This window comes from Dipodomys spectabilis, unplaced genomic scaffold (genome assembly GCF_019054845.1).
Source record: "Dipodomys spectabilis isolate Male_0828 unplaced genomic scaffold, ASM1905484v1 ptg000002l, whole genome shotgun sequence".
Lineage (NCBI taxonomy): Eukaryota > Metazoa > Chordata > Mammalia > Rodentia > Heteromyidae > Dipodomys > Dipodomys spectabilis.
In genome coordinates, this window is record NW_024870679.1 from 9,588,893 (window position 1) to 9,600,120 (window position 11,228).

An 11,228-nucleotide genomic window follows, 5' to 3' on the forward strand; every position below is an offset into this window, starting at 1 on the left:
AATTGATTTCTGAGAGCCTGGGAATGTGGACCCCCAACTTTTTTGTGTCCCAGTGCTGGGATGTCTGAACAAACAAGTTGAAAAAAATTAGCTGCAGGTGCTTGCCCTAGACTCCCGAAGAATCAAAATCAGCAGCTCTACAGTGAGATCAAACACTTGAAACAGGAAAAGAAAGACCTGCAGGATCAACAGGGGAAAGAGAATGAGAAGATGGCCTGTGCGCAGAAAGCACTGTAAGCAGAGCTGGAGCACCACAGGCTATCAATACAGATGTTGGCTTGGGAAAAATTTGATTTACAGTCTGCCCTGGCCCACATGCAGCAGGTGACCAATGAGAGAGAACTGGAGCAGGAAGATCTTGCCAGCAGCCTGCAAGCTTCACAGCGGCGCAGTGCAGAGCTAGAGATGACATTGTCTGCAGTCTCCATCATGCAGAATGAGACTGAAAAGAAAAATCTAGAACGCATGAAAGCCATGAATACAGTGAAGGTGCAGCTCCAGGAAAAGACCAGAAGCTATGATGATGTGGAGGAAAAGAACAGGTGAGGCTAGAAAGTGCTCCTGACACAGAAGGCTGATATGAAGATCAAAATTCACAAGTTACAACCTGCACTAGAGAAGCGGGCAGAATTGGAAAGACAATTAGCATGAATGAGTTGGTGACAACATTAAAGTTGGAGAGAATCAACTTCGGGGAGGGTTTGGGAGTGGAAAGTTCCAAGGGGAAGGAGAAGGGTCAGCAGCTCTTAGAGGAGGGGAGCCAAGGAGAAAGAGCAAGGGGGGAGAAGCAGGTGTTGGAGCTACAGAGCAAGCTGGTGGAACTAAGAAAGCAGCGGGCAGAGCTGCATCCGCCACCACTCCCTGCAGGACCATCTCAGGATGAACAGTAGCTACAAGCCCAGGCCCTCCAGTTGCAGAAGGAACTCAAGAACCCAGAAGAGCAACTTCACATCTAGGTACAAGAAAACCAGAGCCTCAGTCTCCAGAACCTGGAGCAGAAGTAGTGGCTGTAGACAGTAGAGAAGAGGGCTGAGGAATGGGATCAGCATGCCTAGGATCCTCACAGGATCCTTGAGACAATGGAAAAGCAACAGGAGACCATGAGACACACACTTGTGCTGAACCAAGAGCTGAAAGATCAGCTGGCCCAGCTGCAGGATGCCTTCCACAGGCTGAGCAGTGAGAAGGAGGAGCTCACCAGCACCGCACTCAGAGCAGCAGGTGAAGACACACCTGCAGGGGAAGCTGGGCCAGCTAGAGGAGAAGTTAGAAGAATGGAAAGAGATGGCTGAGTCCAAGAGCCAAGCACCTCAGAATCTGCAGGAGCTGCGTGACCAGTCCCTGGGCTAGCTGCTGGAGCTCAGAGCCACCTGTGAACAGCACCTGGTTGCCAATCAGCAGCTGACCTCAGAGAAGGAGGCCCTGCAGCAGCACCTGCTGAGGCAGGCCCAGCTGCTGGGGCAGCTGGAGCAGGAGCAGGGGCAGAGCAAGTTGGGAGACCAAACAGTCCCTCAAAAGTTACAGAACAAACTGACATGCCTGGAAGCAAAAAGACAGAAGAATGAGCAGCTGGAGGCCCTGGCTTTCCCTAGGGAAGATGAAGGAGTAAAGAAGAAGAAAGGGGTGAGGAGGTGATTCCCCTTGATGTGACAGTCCCACAGGACGAAGGCAAACTGTAAACCATGTGGGCTTTATACCTTGAAGTGCTAGCAACGGCTGAATCAAAGAAGATGAAGCTAAGGCAGCAGCTGTAGGAGCAGCAGGCCCATTGCCAGTGCCTGGGGAACCTGGCAGCCCAGTGCCAAAGAGAGCTGGAGCACCAGGCCCTCTCCCCCAAGAGCTAGAACCACAGGAAGCAGGACATGCAGGTAACCAAAAAGAAGCTGAAAATCTGCTTCACCCATCACCTGCTCGACAAGGTGGACTGCCAGAGTCAAGTAGATGACCTCCAACATCGATGCAGCCAACTGTCAGAACACATCTGCACCATTGAAGAGTCCATAGTTTTCTACAAAGGACAGATGTTTGTCCTGGATGAGCTGTATCAGGAGAAAGATGAGTGTGTTAACTGGCTCTCCCAGGGGAAAAGGGAGAAGAAGAAGAAGGAGCTGCAGGAGCTGCTGTTGCACCTTGCAGGTGAAGGCACCAAGTGCTGGGACAAAATGCTGGCAACCACCCCACACCACTGCTGCTGAGGCCCCCTCAGACCTGTTGGGCCCCACAAAGATGGAAGTCATGGTGGAAGACAATGTGGAGCCTGCCCAAAGAGAGGCTGAGGTGCCTGGCACCCTTGAAGAGCCCCACAGCAGAGCAGATGGTGGTGCTGCTGCCTGATCAGCACCACCAAGAGCTTGCAGGCCTAGGCATTCAGCCCTCCTTCCCTGTCTTCTCCAGACTGATTGAAAGGATGAGTTTAAGATAATTGCTATCTAAAGACCCGACAGTCTCCACCTGAGGAAGTAGGCTTATGTCCTCTTGCATGACTTTGGGAAATGGCAGCTGGGTGGCATTCTCTCAGGGCTTGGGCCTTGTTATAATGTGGGTTGGGAGGAGATAACTACAGGCTAGATAGGGCAGAGGCTGCTGGGAGGTGACCCAAACATTAAAGACATCTAATAGTCCTTTTTTGTTTTTTGTTGTTTTCTTGGGGGGAAGAGTTCAGGAAGGGGGACCACATGCTTTTTTTTTTAACGAGGAGTAAATTCTTTATAAAGGAAGATGAGGAGGCATGGCATAGTTTTCTACTAGTATATTGTATTAGTGATATTATTCTGCAGATCACGTCTATCTTAGCACACTCATTATTTTCTGATATATATTCATGCTGATTTGTGGAGTAGTTTTCATAATTATTCAGATTTAAGGAAAAATTTATATTATTTCCTCAAATGAGTTATTCCTCATTATTTAATAGTATATGTTGGTGCATTCATGTATTTTCTTAAAAATCATAATCTGTACCAGCAATACTGAAGCTTCCCATTTGTATTTTTAATATATGATAATAGTAGTACACTGAGGTGAAAAAAAAAAGCACAAACTCTGAAAAAGGAGAAAAGATTATTAAATCTGACAGTGTGGGGAAAAAAAGAGATCATATTAAAAGAATAAATGGAGATATACTATAGTGGGAAACACACACCAAAGAAGTACAGAGATATAATGCAGAATAATAAACACAATTACTGAAAATCTAAAGTGAGAATATCAAGAATATCACTTTTTCACTTACGATTTTTTTTCAAATGATAAGTGTGGCATACTGTTTACTGAATCGAATAAAATATTAAAATTCAAAAAATTAATGCTTTTGTTTGGGCATAGCTTTTCTGTTTTTAATTCACTAATTCACAGAATGTTTTTGTGGACATAGTATTTATGTTCATGCTATTTTTAATTCACTGAAAAGGAAACAGAGTTTTACTGGATCTTTCACTACTGAGAAATCCAGAAAGCTATTTTTATTTCCACTTAGCAATTCTTGTGTTTGGTACTCTAAGACAATATTTATAGATAGGGCACTAAGAGTTATTTATGCCTAAATTTCAATTACCCATGTATTTTTTATCCAACTAGCACAAACAAAAGGCAAATAGATTTTATGATTTATATTTGTACACAGGGCATTGATCCAAGTAAAACAAGCCATGAGTATATTATCATTGGTTTCTCTACTTGAATATCCAAACTCTGTCCTATGCTGCTTTTAGTGTTCTTAAGGAATTTCAAAATAATTTCATTTGGAATTGTTTTTCAATTGTCTTCCAGATCTCTGGTTACTTCTTAAACATTTTCATGTGAAAAAGACGACGCATGAGAAGACATTACAAACCCAAAGTCTACTTTATTGTTGAAGCATTGAGCAAACACATCCAGTAATTCTGATCCAACCAGTCATAGGATCAGAGTCAGTCTTTCAGGAAACCCCCCAAGGATGCCAAATCTTGCTTACTGGAGCAGGGTTTTGGAGCAAAAGTCTATCATTGCTAATAAGTATATTTGTGGTTCATGATGAAAACACTGATGAAGAGCACAAGTTATGACTAGGCATGGTGGTCATGACCCTTATTCTCTACCACCTCTGTGTATTACAGTAAAATAGCAAGAATAATTCACTTCATAGGTTGGTATTGAGAAATCAAATGAGAAAATATATGCAAGTATCTCAAACAGTGCCTGGTATTTAAGACTGTGTTCCATACAGAACTGCCACATATACTGAGACAGCATAAAACCATTATATTGTTACTGCCCCCCTCCACACTTCGTGTAGAAAAAGATCAGCTCATTCATAGACATTGGTTGAGTAGGATAATCAATGTATGTCAACTAACAAGCAGGAAAGAAATGCTACAGTAGTATTTACTCCCAGTTCCCTTATATTTTGTTAAACCATCTTATGGGGGTGGTATTTGTAGTCTACTTGCACTGCTGCAGTTATCTTATTGTTCAGTAAGAAAAACTTCAATTTGAAAAAATATCAGTATCCATACACAAAATCCTGGCTGCAGTTGCCAATTCATTTGTGAGATTTTGAGGAGACAGATTCTCAGAGTAAGAACTGATGGAAGTGGTTGAATTTAGGACCAATAGGGAAGGCTCTGCCCCCAATTGACCTGACCTAACCTCCTGTTTAACAGTAGATAATAGTATTCCTTCCACAATTAATTATAAAACTTAAATATCTAGTGGAAACTAGCATCCATATGCTAGTTGTGAACCAAATTAGAACATATACATATATATATATATATGTTATGTATTTTGTTTAAATATATGTCAATTATTTTGTTCACATATATATGTGAAGTATTTTGTTATAGTGATGGAATTCTGAGATATACAAGAGGAAACAGTAATTTGTGAAAGAAGGGATAGCAAAACTATGGAAAGGAGAATATGGAACTGTAGAAGAGACCAAGAGTACCAAAAACACATGTCACTAACCCCACAGTAAGATTATTCTAAAAGTAACATTTTCTCCAGTCACTTGGATAGCTTTCTACTCTCACCCCCAATCCCAAACCTGTGGACTTGTTCATGAAGTCACAAGTGAAAGATATTGCCTAATGTCTCATCTTGTAACAGCTTCTCCATTAGCTCTCACCTGAGTAGGTTTAAAACAGTAGGATGCTTTAACATCCTTTCGGAATAATATATTTGTCTGCAACATGATCCATTTTATTTATTTATTTATTTATTTATTTATTTTGTCTGTTGTGGGGCTTGAACTCTGGGCCTGAGCGCTGTCCCTCAGCTCTTCAGCTCAAGGTTAGTGCTCTACCACTTGAGCTACAGTGCCACTTCCAGTTTTCTGGTGGTTTATTGGAGATAAGAGTTTCACGGACTTTTCTGCCCAGGCTGGCTTTGAACCGTGATCCTCAGACCTCAGCCTCCTGAGTACAAAGGAACCACCCGCACCTGGCTACCATGATCCATTTTAGAAAGTACTAAAATATAGAGTCCTTCCTTTTTAACAAATTTAATGTTATCTGTTAATATTGTTGTTGGTGCTAATGAACATTTACTGCAATCTGTTATTCTCACACATGTAAATTGTGAATACTATCCAAATGTCCTATATTTCTTCTAGGGTAAATGTCAGGTTGTTGACAAATAAGCTATGCAAGGAATTAAGGCATATGCTGTTTTCAACAAATAAGAGCTATTTCAAACTGGACTGTAATGAGCAGCACAGTTTTTCTAAGTGATTTACAAATCTTGGGGCTGCATAAATCCATGCCAGCATCTTTCTGAGTAAGCTTCATATCCTATCACCCAAGAGCCTTCTTTCTTGTAAAAGAGAGAGGAAAATTATCAGAAAGGATGCTAGAGTCATGACATTTATAGGTGTTCCATCCTAGTAAAGATCAACACAAATCAGGTTGTTCTCAAATCCTGTTAGGAACCATTTTCCTGTTAGGACAATGTTAACATAACTCTTCTTTGATACTGTTTTCTATAACCAGATGATGTGACCAGAAACCCAAAAATATTCATGTGCTCTTTGACTTACAATGGAAATACAACTCAGTAAATCCAGAGTAAGCTAAAAATGTCCTAAGTCCAAATGCACTTACTATACTTAGCCTACCAAACATCATATAGCTTAGAAACACAGTGAAAAACCTCTCATTCATTCTTGTAGTGGCATGGCTCACTGGGAGAGGCTGCTGGCTTCTCACGTTTCCTAACATTGAGAATCATACTGTACATTGCTAGCTGAGGAAGTGCTCAAAATAAAAAATTCAAAGGTTGGTTTCATATCACTTTCACAGCATCATAAATTCAAAACATTTTTGTTGAAACATAGTGAGATGTGGGTCCATGTGTATTATTTACTGTCTCAGCCACATTCAATTCACTTCACAATCACTGGGCCATTGAACAGAGAAAGATGAATTGATGCCATGTTCAATAATTAATTGTGCACCTTTATGTATAAATTCTAACTTCCATTGTACTAAAATCATACTCAGACCTCTTTGAAACAGTTTTCTTTAGTGAAAAGAAAACCAGACAAATTATTTGGTTGCACACTTGTACCTGTATCTGCTACCTGTGACACAGATTGTACTAACTCTAAATTAGCAGTAGAATGTTTTTATGACAAGAGCATCTTTTTTTTTTTATTTATCGGTCATGGGGCATAAGTACTGTACCTGAACTCTTTTGCTCAAGGCTAGCACTCTACCACCTTGAACCATAGCTTCATTTCTGGCTTTCTAATGGCTGATTGGAGATAACTACCTCATGGACTCTGAACCATGATCCTCAGGTCCCAGCTTCCTGAGTAGCTAGAATTACAGGCATGAGCCGCCAGTGCCCAACTCTAGAGCATCTCTTAATTATGCATTGATTTAACTATACCTATTCTTAGATATTATAGCAATGAATGTGATAAATTCCCTACATCGATGTGTTGTATATTCTAGAAGGGGATAGATATTAATCTATTTACAAGGCAGAAAATGAAATAGAGTCCTAAAAATGTTGAAAGCTTTCTGATACTCTAAAAATGGTCAGTAAGGAACTTGTACACACAGGCTTAAATTGTGACATAGTCTACTATATCAGAGACAAGATTCACAGGCATTAAAATATTACAGTATCCATGATAGACAAGTTCAGCTTGCATATGTGAACAGGAAGAATAGCAATGAAGTTGGCACAGAATGGGAGAAGGCTGGGGCTATTAGAAATTCCTCTTCCATTGCACAGAGTTTTGAGAGACACAGTAAGAATCTGAGTTTACATTTCAGAGAACTAAGGAAGCCATGGAAGGGATTTATGGAAAACAATTTGATGTGATTTGATTCCCATTATGTGGAAAAGCTTTTACTGATTGAGAATGAATTTGAAGCTGGGAGGATGAGGTAAGGCTAGCAACTGAAATATCAATTAGGAGACTTTTGTTGTATCAGAAGTAAGAAATTGTGTGTAAGAGATTGTGTTGAATTCACCAGTGAAGTAAAGTTCCTGAGAAATAATCAGACTTTGAATATCACTGAAGAGAATACCAGTAGCCTTCTTGGTGGATTACCTGTAGGATGTTAAAAACAAAACAAACAGTGCATCATACATCACCACCCTACACAATGAACTTGTTCTATGAAACAAAGGAAACATTTCTAGCAAGTAGATACTATAGAACAATACATGTGATGCAAGAATGTGGTAAGTTTTATTATTGTATGTTAAGGCTTAAGAGAAATTATATTTTGAGATCTCTAAATGAGCTGATGGTGGGTTAATCTCTTTAAATCATTGCCTCAACTTAGATTAATTTATAAAAGCACAAGTCAATACATATGGGATTGCATGAAAATATATAGAAATGTATTAACCAAAGTATGCTATTTGCAGGGGAGAAGTTGAATGAGATGATTTCTTAGAAAAACTAACACAGTCCAAAAAAATGGATCCTAGGAAAGTGACACTGGGACAGTGAAGGGTAGAAGCCAAGGGGATGGAGGAAGGTGAATAAAGAGAGGTAGCGGGGAGATTGCAGGCATAATATTCAGTGTATATCCGATGAAATTAATAAAGTTGGTTTGGCCCTGCTTTCACTGTATTTGGTGTTGGTATAATTTGTGGAGGGGAAGGGAAAAACAAATCGTTTAACTAGGGATACAGGTGGGCCCATTGCAACAATGAGATGTACAAGTCGTTATGTCGAAAACGAACTTTACAACTTTGGTGGGGGAGGGAGAGGGGAGAAGGGTTGGATGAGGAGGTGGGCGGAGGATGGGAAGGGATGGGAAGGGGAAACGAAGGAGGAGGCTACAATGCTTGATAAGAAATGTACTCATTATCTTGCCCAGCTAATTGTAACCCCTCTGTACAGTATTTTCACAATAAAAAAAATAGATAAATAAAGTTGGTTTGGGTTGGAAGGAACAGAGGAGAATGATGAAAAGAGTGACAATGATCCAAATGCATTATACTTATAAACTGATTTGTTGAATGGTAACTCCTTTGGACAAAGACTTAAAGATGATAAAAATGTATAATTTGTAAATGAATGAATGAATAAATAAACAAAATATTGCTTCCAAACTCACTGAAAATGAAATTTGCTGGAAAATTTCACCTGCTTTACTTTTACAGCATTCAATGAAAATGCAATCCTCTCTGAACCTCTGTGTTAACCTATTGGATTCTCATTGTCTAAAGTTTTATAAATCTAATCTCTAGATTCCTAGGTTAAAATTAAAATTCTCTAGATTAAAACTTTCTATCTTTTCTTTTGAGTTATTTTTATTCTGGCAGTTGAATTTCTATTTTTATTTATATCCAATGCATACAACTGTTAAAGAATGGCTTTTAACACTGACCATTTTCCATGAGGCACTTGAATTACATTGGATATGAAAAGGTCAGAGCTCATCAAACATGCCAACTAATGTCAATATTTTATTGATTCTACGCAAAAGCATGTTAAACTGCTAAGAAAATATTTTACTGTATTTCTCAAATACAAACAGATCAGTTAAGAATGAGACCCTTGTTTCGATCTCTAACAAAATGAAAGAGGTTACATATATTATTATATGTTATTGAAGATTATAAAGAACAATTCCCTGTAACACATAGTTATATCTATTTTCATGATTTATAGTGGAAAATTATTCATTTCACATGAACACATGAAATCTTTTTTATGAAGCAATATTAGAGAAGTATTCCTGCTTAATCAGAATATGAACATTCACATCTAATTGTATTCTCTCCAAAATAAATGACTTTTCCTTTATTACTACTGTGAATTGTGTGACTCAATTTTCCTGATTTCATACAAAAGTAACACTTAAATGAGTCATTACAATAAACATCTTAATGTTACTTCCGGTTTAACTCCCCTTACATTTTATAGATTTCTTTGTTGTATTTATCCTGCACATCTTTTCAAACTGCTGAAAGATGAGGTTGCATAAAGTATTTGACTTAATCTCTTTTTATCTCTTTTGCTTCATTCTAAACAAGTTAGATTACAGATCTCAAAAATTTGTTGCTTTGGCTGGGGGGAGCTCTAACTCAAGGCCCTGGGCTCCCCACTAGCTTTGGTGCACGGGGCTAGTGCTCTACTGTTTGCGCTACTCCTCTACTTTTGGGATTTTGCTAGTTAGAGATAAGAGTCTTATGGACTATTTTCCTTTTGCGAGAACTGGTGTCTCAAACAGTGATCCTCAGATCTCAGCCTTCTTAGTAGATAGGATTACAAGTGTGAGCCGCCTGTGCCTAGCTTTAAAATACTTTTTTTCCATTTGTGATTGTGAATTTTTAGAGAGATGAAATACATAAGCTTGAGATAGAGAAATGATTGCAATATCCTTCAAATCCCTGTACAGAAACAGCTGCTTACTCGGCCTTCCTATAACACCTGCCTTTGAGAAATGGAAATGGAATCCAATTCCTATCCTATGCTGATAAATTGAAAAAGTCACACCCAATTAGAACACTACTCTTGAAGCATTACCTTCAAGTTCTTAGAACTCATGAGGTTATTTTAGGTGGTTGTTGCCCTCCAGCACTGTTACAAACACCTATGTAATATTTTTACTAAAATGGATTTAAAAAAAAGTGTATTGAGATCGATCATAAGCTTCAAGGGAGTGTTTTGTCTTAACTTGAACTATTGACAATTAGTTTCTTTGTGAGTTCAGAAGATCATAAAGTGAAAACCCTTCTCTCAACCAGATATCAACTCTCATCAAGTGAAGCTACTATATATACCAAAACAAATAAATAGGCATTATAAGTGAACCAAAAGAAAGAAATATGAATCTACAAATCAACAAGGAGAGTATTTTATAAACCTTACTTTAGTCTGTGCCAATGCCAAGAGCTCAAATCATGGTTAGCTCCAAGTACTGACAATATTTCACTACCATACATCTCCCACCTTGTGTTCTTAAAATGATTTGCAGACTAAAAAAGGCTGGGACTGCTTTTGAATCTCTCGTGGAACTGCAGGTAGAGAAGGAACTAAGAAACCACAGGCCAACAGCCTCAAGGAGTGAATCAGTGGTCTTTTTGGAGATTAATTATTATTTTACATACCGTTAGGCTCTTCCCTTTCACTATATGTGAAAGGGACCCATTAAAGTTTATGCATTGGGATTCCTGCCCAACTTGTGAACTCTGCCATAAAACATTTCTTTCCTTCTTTTTGCTCTTGTCCCTGTTTCCTTGCAAGTAAGATGAACACATAAAGTGAATACCACCACAGTAATCATTAGTAAAGTTGAAGTTCTTTTCCATGATATTGCTAGTAAAATAAACTTATGCAGAATCTCACCACATATTCTGCAGTTTTCATTTACCACATTTTCTTGATCATTCTACATTTTAGTCTGATGTCAATTCTTTCATTCCAGTAAAATTGCAAAGCAGGCCACATTAAAAAAAAAAAAACCTAGAGGGGCTGAGAAGGTGGCTCAGTGGTAGAGGGCTTGCCTTGCATGCATGAAGCCCTGGGTTCGATTCCTCAGCACCATATAAGCAAAAAGACAAAAGCTGGAAGTGGTGCTGTGGCTCAAGTGGTAGAGTGTTAGCCTTGAGCTGAAGAACTGAGGGACAGTGCTCAGGTCCAGAGTTCAGACCCCACAACCAGACCCCCCCCCAAAAAAAAATAATAAAAATTTAAAAAACCTAGAAAACTAAATGTGGCTGCCTAATCAACTCTACACTAATTTATTTTAATTGGTTATATTTCCATGTAGCAA